Below are 7,594 nucleotides of genomic sequence, written 5' to 3' on the forward strand. Positions count from 1 at the left end.
TGCCCGCAAGATCGATATTATTCATCGTCGGGCCCAAGAGAGAAGCGATAAGAGACCCAGGCATCAGGGTAGCTACAATGGGTCCCAATCTAGGGGCCATGATAGTTATGACAGGCCCCGCCAGCGATTCTAGCAGGATAGGTACCAGTAGGGTCAGTCCAGCCGGCCGATTCAGGCCGCCCTGCCAGCAGTTGAGGGTAGTCAGCCCCGTTCGGGGGGTTCCACTACAGGGCAGAGCTTGAGGGAATCAGGTCTACTTTCTTCCTACCGCGGATGAGTTATCAAGGGTCGCTCAGCTTCAGGATGCTTTGATTGTGGCTCACTAAAGTACTGGGCTAGGGAATGTCCCGGCCGGTCTAGACCGTTGGTAGTAGCACCACTTCCACCAGGAGGTATAGATCAAGGCCACGGCTGCGGCGATGGTCAACAGGGTGTTCGAGGAGGTTCCCGGGGAGGTAGGTCAGGTGGTAGGGCGAATGTTCGTGGGGGAGGCCGACAGGGCCACTTCTATGCTGCTCCGGCGAGGGCAGAGGCTAAGGCATCAGATGATGTTATCACAGGTACTATCCTTATTTGTCAGCAGACTGCTTCAGCTTTATTTGATCCAGATTCCATGTATTCTTATGTGTCTATATATTTTGCTCCACGTTTGGGTATTCCTTATGAGTCACTTGAGCTCCCGTTACATGTTTCGACCCCGGTAGGGGATTCTTTAGTAGTGGATCAGGTTTGTAGATCCTGTGTGGTGACTATTCAGGGGCATGAGACTCGGGCAAATCTTATTTTACTTGATATGCTGGACTTCGATGTTATTCTGGGCATGGATTGGCTATCCCCTTATCATGCGGTTTTGGACTGTTATGCCAAGACCGTTACATTAGCCATGCCTGGTATTCCCCCGGTCTTGTGGCAGGGTGTTTATAGTCGCTCACAGACTGGGATCATATCCTTTATGCGGGCCCGACGGCTAGTTGCATCCAGGTGCTTAGCATACTTAGCTTATGTCCGTGATGTGTCCAGCAAGACCCTTACTATTGATTCAGTTCCTGTGGTTAGGGAGTATACTGATGTCTTCCCTACTGACCTACCTGGTCTACCCCCAGAGAGAGATATTGACTTTTCCATAGATTTGGAAGCCGGGCACTAAGCCTATTTCTATACCACCTTACCGTATGGTCCCCGCAGAGCTCAAGAAGCTCAGCGTGCAGCTTGAGGATCTTCTAGGTAAGGGATTTATTCGCCCGAGTGAGTCGCCGTGGGGTGCACCCGTCCTATTTGTTAAGAAGAAGGATGAGACTATACAGATGTGTGTTGATTACAGGCAGCTGAACAAGGTGACGGTGAAAAAACCGTTACCCCATGCCTCGTTTCGATGATCTATTCGACTAGTTTCAGGGTGCGACCGTGTTTTCTAATATTGACTTGAGGTCTGGCTACCACCAGTTGCGGATTAGAGAAGCCGACATTGCTAAGACTGCGTTTCGGACTCGCTATGGCCACTACGATTTCCTTGTGATGTCTTTTGGACTTACTAATGCCCTAACAACTTTTATGGACCTTATAACTCGAGTATTCAGTCCTTATCTTGACTCTTTTGTGATTGTACTCATCGATGATATACTAGTATACTCACAGAGTAGAGAGGAGCACGTGCAACATTTGAGGGTTGTGCTCCAGACCTTGAGAGACCAGCAACTTTATGCTAAATTCTCAAAGTGCGAGTTTTGGTTGGAGTCTGTGGCATTTGCTAGGACACGTGGTGTCCAGAGAGGGTATCAGGGTGGATCCGACGAGGATTAAGGTTATTCGTGGTTGGGCTAGGCCCACATCTGTTACAGAGATTCAGAGCTTTGTTGGATTGGCTGGGTATTATCGATGATTCATCGAGGGTTTCTCCACCATTGCATCACCATTGATCCATTTGACTCGCCAGGATGATCCCTTTGTGTGGTCCGAGGAGTGTGAGTCAAGCTTTCGGAAGCTTAAGAAGTGTTCAGTTCTAGAACATTAGTTTCATTTTGAGTTCTTGGTTTTTCAAGTTGAGGTTGGGATTTGGGGCTTTGCGCGGGGTGTCCTTGTTTTGATTGTTTTCATCCTCATATGTTTAGGTAGAGTATGTAACTCCTTAGAGGTTGGTATTGTATGGTTCGATAGACAATTTTCGAATTGCGTTGAAGGTTTTCGAGATAGGTAAGGATTGGTAGAACGCCCTTAGTGGCTTGGAGAAAAGGATTTGAAAACAAAAGACAAATACTTGAAATTTTGAGTGAGTTGTATCTGCCATGGTCGTGTATTACTCAATTCGGTGGTTTTGGTTTATTTTGGTCGTCCTCAATTGAAATCCAGTGTTTTGAGTCAAGTTCGGGCTAAACGAGTGAGAGTTGGAGCCCAAGAAAGGACTGAAGGAGTTTTTGGAGTTGGAAGTGAAATTGAGGATTTTCTTCTCAGCCTAAGTTCTGTGATGGTGTTGTTCAACTCGAGAGGGTGTCTAAAATTTAGGCAAAGCATGCAGGTCCAAAACCCTCGTCCTTTCGTGCCTCTAGAGAGTGATTGTACTTTTACTTTCGCGGACGAAAGTTCTTTTAGTAGTGGATATTGTAATGACCCTCAAGGTCATTTTTGGAATTTTTGTAAAATGACCATTTTACCCCTCCCTTTAGATGCCCCGAGTTATTTCTAATTATTACCGGGTGTTGATTTTTAGAAAATCCTATGAAAAGTTAAGTCCTTGAAAATTTTGAGTTTCATAAGCTTTAAGTGTTAAAAAGTGGTATTTGGGGTCAATTAGAGCTACGGGTCTCAGAATGGAATTCCGTCAATTCCAGCAGCTCCGAAATGTCGAAATAGGCTTAGGAGACTTTACAGAATCAGTTTTGGAGCTGTAACGAAGATTTGAGGCCTTGAGTTGAGAATTTGAAGAACTTTAAGGCAAGGTTTGACTTTGGTCAACTTTTGGAGTTTCGATGCTCAGAATGGAATTTCGACAACTCCGTTGGATTCAGGAGATGGTTTTTGGTCTAGAAGAAGTGTTGGTTGAATTTTTAGAGGTCCCGAGTCCATTTTGGTATTTTAAAGGCCTAAGTTAGTTTAGTTGCGACTTTTTGAGTTTTGGGCTAACGAAATCTCGAATTCAAATTCTGATGGTTCCATCAGCTCCGGAATGACCAAATTAGGCTAGTAGCACTGTTGGAATGACTATCGAGTCAATCGATACGAGTTTGGGGCTATTTGGCACTTTTGACTTTGAAACTTAGCTTATAGTTGACTTTGGTCAACATTCTTGGAAAATGCGCTCGAATAAAAATTCTGACAGCGCGGTTAGTTCCGGAATGTTGATTTTGGTCTAGAACGACCCTTCGTTCGCTTTTTGAGGCTTCCGGACTAATATCGAGGCCCGTTGTGAAATATGACTTAAAATGACTCTTGGATGTGGGACCCACTTTTTATTATAATAACCTCGTATGAGAATTCTGAATGCGCCATTGAGTCCGAAATATCGAATTTAGTAGGGTAGCATATCTGGTTTATTTTTATCGGATTCCGAACGAATTCCGAGGGTCCATTCGGAGACTTTAAATAATAGAAAACCAGAAAAATCTGGTGCAATAGTGCAGATTTTTGCACCAGATTTTCAGATTTTTCTCCTCAACTTTGAACCCTCATTTCTTGAGTTCTAGAGCTCCAAATTGGGTGATTCAAAAGGCAAAATTGTGAGGTTTTTCGTGGAGAACGCATTGGAGAGATTGAAAACTAATTTGGAGCATTCGATTCAGGTAAAAATCGTGATATTATTTGCAGCAGTGTCCATTTCCGGAATGGATTTTTGAAGAACTTTGACAAGTTATTTCTTGACCAATATAAATCCGATTTGGGCGATTCCAGAGGCTATCTTGCGTGGAACTTTAAGGAGAACATCGTGGAAGTTTCAGAATCTGTTTTTGGCACGTCGTTCGAGGTAATAAATTGATTTTTAGCTGCAGATTTAGTGATTTTCGGAATGAAATTTTATTGAATTTTGAAAGAGTGTATCTTGGTCAATATAACTCCGTTTTGAGTGATTCTTGAGGCTAGATTGTGGGGTTTTTCGCAAGGATCATCATAGTGCAATTTGTTTGGGTTGAAAGAGTCTCGTATTTCCAGAATTTACTGATTTTGATGCTGCCATTTTTAGTCCTTTAGTCCGAATTTATGAGTTTTGGTTGTTTGATCATCTTGCGTAATTTCCCACCCCGAATTGTGTTATAAATCTGATTTGTGAGCTTGGGATGACGTTTAGAACCTGTTTTAGGGGTCAAATCCGGAATTTCGTATGTGGGCCCCACAATTCCCGTTTTCGACCCAAAAATTGGTCCATTTCCAAAAATTATGAAATTAGTGTCTAAACGACCGTATCGACGTTGTGGTTCTATTTTTGACAGTTTGGCAGCGTTACGAGGTCGTTCGAAAGGAAAAAGCTCCAGCACAGTGATTTGAAGCTCGCGTGTTTAGCCTACAGGTAGGCTACGGTTTACCTTTCTTTAGATTGAGTTGGAATGTGTGAAAGCATGTTGAAATAGTTGGAATTTTGGTTGGGTAGTCTAATTGTATATCTCAGGTGTTAGAAATCATGTTTTAGGCTTATTATCGGGTTTTCGGATATTTAGAAGCATGTGTATCTTGTCATTATTTGTTTAGTATTATAAGGAGAGTTGAATGAGCATGTTGTTGATACTGTGGAGTATGTTGGCCTTAGTATAGGATGTAAACTTGCTTTATATGCCCGGCGTCGCTCCGGTGGACTTAGATCCCTGTAGAATGGTGTAGCGGGCTAGTGCCTAGTAGTTGGCCTTAGCTAGGCGATACCCTTGCTCTTAATAACACTCCCACCCATAACTCGATATAGTCTTAACTTTTGAGATGCGTTGGCAATACTAGAATTCATGATCGTTTGGCTTCGGCTCCGGTTCAAGTTTTGGCGGCATATCAGTTGACACATTGGGGAGGAAATTCTCGGTACTGTTGTTGATTAGTTGGAAAGGATATATTCGAAACCATGGAATAAATTATCTATGAGCATCCGGGTACCCAGTTCCGGCCTCTATTCTGGATTATCTATGAGCATCCGGGTACCCAGTCCCGGCCTCCGTTCTGAATTATCGGGGAGCATCCGGGTACTCAGTCCCGGCCTCCGCCGACTTGCTAGTATGACGAGCATCCGGGTATCCAGTCCTGGCCTCGATCATACCGATGTATTACGGCGAGCATCCGGGTACACAGTCCCGGCCTCGACCGCACCGATGTATTACGGCGAGCATCCGGGTACCCAGTCCCGCACTTATGTATTATGGCAAGCATCCGGGTACCCAGTCCCGGCCTTGGCCACTTTGAATATTCGGGCGAGCATCTGGGTCCCAGTCCCGGCCTCGACCCCTAAGTCACCCCTAGATCGATTGACTCTTGGAGATTCTGGGTTTTGGAAGTGATACAGTACTTCGGTTCCTGACATCACAGATTCTTGGTTCCTAGCCTTGGTAGTTATAGCTATTCTGTGTACTCGGCGAACTTATGGGGGTTCATTCGGGTTTTTATTTAACTTGCGTACGAGTGTCCCGACTGGGCTTATGGGGGCCCAGTTGGGTATAGTTAGCTGTAGCTCTCGTAGATAGTATTCTTTTCACTTTAGATGCTTATGTTGATTCCTATTTAGGCTTATTCCTCTTTTTCATATTGTTTTCACCTTTTCTGCTCAGTCGGCCTATGATGCCTACTGGGTACCTGTTGTTTTGGTACTCATACTACACTCTGCATCTACTTTCGTGATGCAGGACCGAGCACCAGCTACTGTTACGAATAGATCGAGCTTGTTGCAGTCAGATTCGGAGACTAGGGTGATAACTTGGCGTTTTTGGATCACTTCTGTCTCCTTCAAAATGGATGGCCCGTCTTTTGCCTTTTGAGACTAGCCAGTTATTGTACATATATGTCCGGTCCACTTTCGAGACTTGTACTCGTCTTTTATTTTATAGCAGCTCTGTACTTGTGACTTCCAGGTTCTGGGAGGGATCTTTAGTTGTTTAAAACATGTTTTGGTTTACTTCCGCTTTTTCATTTTGTTTACTTTTATAATTCAATGCTCTTATATAGTTTTTGCCTTCAAACACATTACTTGAAGTTCCGGGTTGACGGGTTGGCTTACCTACTAGAGGGTTATAGTAGGTGCCATCATGACCTACGAAATTGGGTCGTGACATTTGCGTACCTCAACTCTAAGGGAAAGAAACGGTCAAGAAAAGCAACTTTGAAATCCTCCCAACCTAGAGGGCCTCTTTCAACCCTTTCGGCCTTCCATTGGTCAAACCACACTCGAGCGACACCCTTAAGTTGGTAGGCCTCCATCTCCGCCTTCTCTTCCGAAGATATCCCCATAATATCCGTAATCTTATATACCTCATAATCAAAGTCTTGGGGATCCTCATCGCTTTTCGAACCATGGAACTCGAGAGTGTTCATCTTTGTGAAGTCTCTAACTCTTGAAGCCGGTGTGATCACATTTGGAAGAGCCATTACTCCTTGGTTGGCCACTATTCGAGCTAGCATAGTGATAATGGTCCAAAACTCCTCATTAGTTACTTAATCGGGAAGAGGACCATTAGCTTGATGGATTTGTCTTCTCAGAGACATATTTTGAAAATTTCAATGAACAATCATTAGGAGGGAAGGACTTACAGTATCACTCTATCACACAACATGGATTATGAAAGAAGTGAGAATTTTGTAAGACGCCTTATAGCCTCCTACTCATAAGTGTGGTGCGCTTCACATCCATAAATAAGAATCTACTTGACGCGGCTCGTTGGACACCCTAGGATATGCCTTGATTCGTCTCTATGACTTCACACCTTTTGTAGAATCGTATCTGAGCATATATCATAAGTTGATCCAAGCCAAAATCTTGGTTTCTGCTAAAAGGAACAAAGGGAAAGGCCCCGATGTTTGGTTTGAACAGGATGAAATCTGTCTCTATCATAACGCCAAAGGGCCTGATATCGAGATGTGTCATGAGTTTTGTTGCAAGTTTGAAGATTTGATGGATGAAGGAAAAATTCAGCTTGTGTTCCCTCCTCGTCGTTCTTGAAGTCGAGAACAAAGAAGAAATTAAGAAGTTTGAAAGAGAAGCCTCAGGAGAGGCACAATTTATGTTCCTAAATTTTTTTATGTTTCCCATTTTTCAATGTCCTTGTAATAAAGTATGAATAAAGAATCAAAACCTTCGTACAAAGTCGAACTATGTAGTGCCTAATTTCTCCTCTGTGAGATACGTAGGCAGCCTTCAAGGGCCAGCCCCTTTCATTAGAAAGCTTTCTTTTCCCTCTGTTCTATAAGGAATTGAGAATTTCACAACAATGGATGTCACAATAGTGGAAAATGCTAGAATACCTTGACTCAACGCAAGTCGACTTTCCTAAATACACTAAATGCCAAAATTAATAGGCAAATTCTTATCTATTTGGCCGCTTCTCAATAGCTGTGGGTTATCTTGTCCTCAAGAAAAGCAACTCTTATGTGTTTATTTTTTCTCTATGTGTAATATTTTGCATTATCTGTTATGAACACA

At 43.4% G+C, this 7,594-nt stretch overlaps 1 long non-coding RNA gene across 2 annotated transcripts; it reads left to right on the forward strand.

The window, feature by feature from the left end:
- Window positions 1–2,654: 2,654 nt before the first annotated feature.
- Window positions 2,655–6,199, forward strand: LOC129877815 (uncharacterized). 2 transcript variants are annotated; one of them, XR_008763620.1, is made up of 4 exons: window positions 2,655–3,773; window positions 3,883–3,955; window positions 4,419–4,495; window positions 5,805–6,199. It is a non-coding gene; the product is annotated as an uncharacterized LOC129877815 (long non-coding RNA). The 2 variants fall into 2 exon arrangements; XR_008763619.1 differs by having other exon boundaries at window positions 2,655–3,955.
- The last annotated feature ends 1,395 nt before the right edge of the window (window positions 6,200–7,594 follow it).

The sequence above is a fragment of the Solanum dulcamara genome, chromosome 12 (assembly GCF_947179165.1).
Source record: "Solanum dulcamara chromosome 12, daSolDulc1.2, whole genome shotgun sequence".
Lineage (NCBI taxonomy): Eukaryota > Viridiplantae > Streptophyta > Magnoliopsida > Solanales > Solanaceae > Solanum > Solanum dulcamara.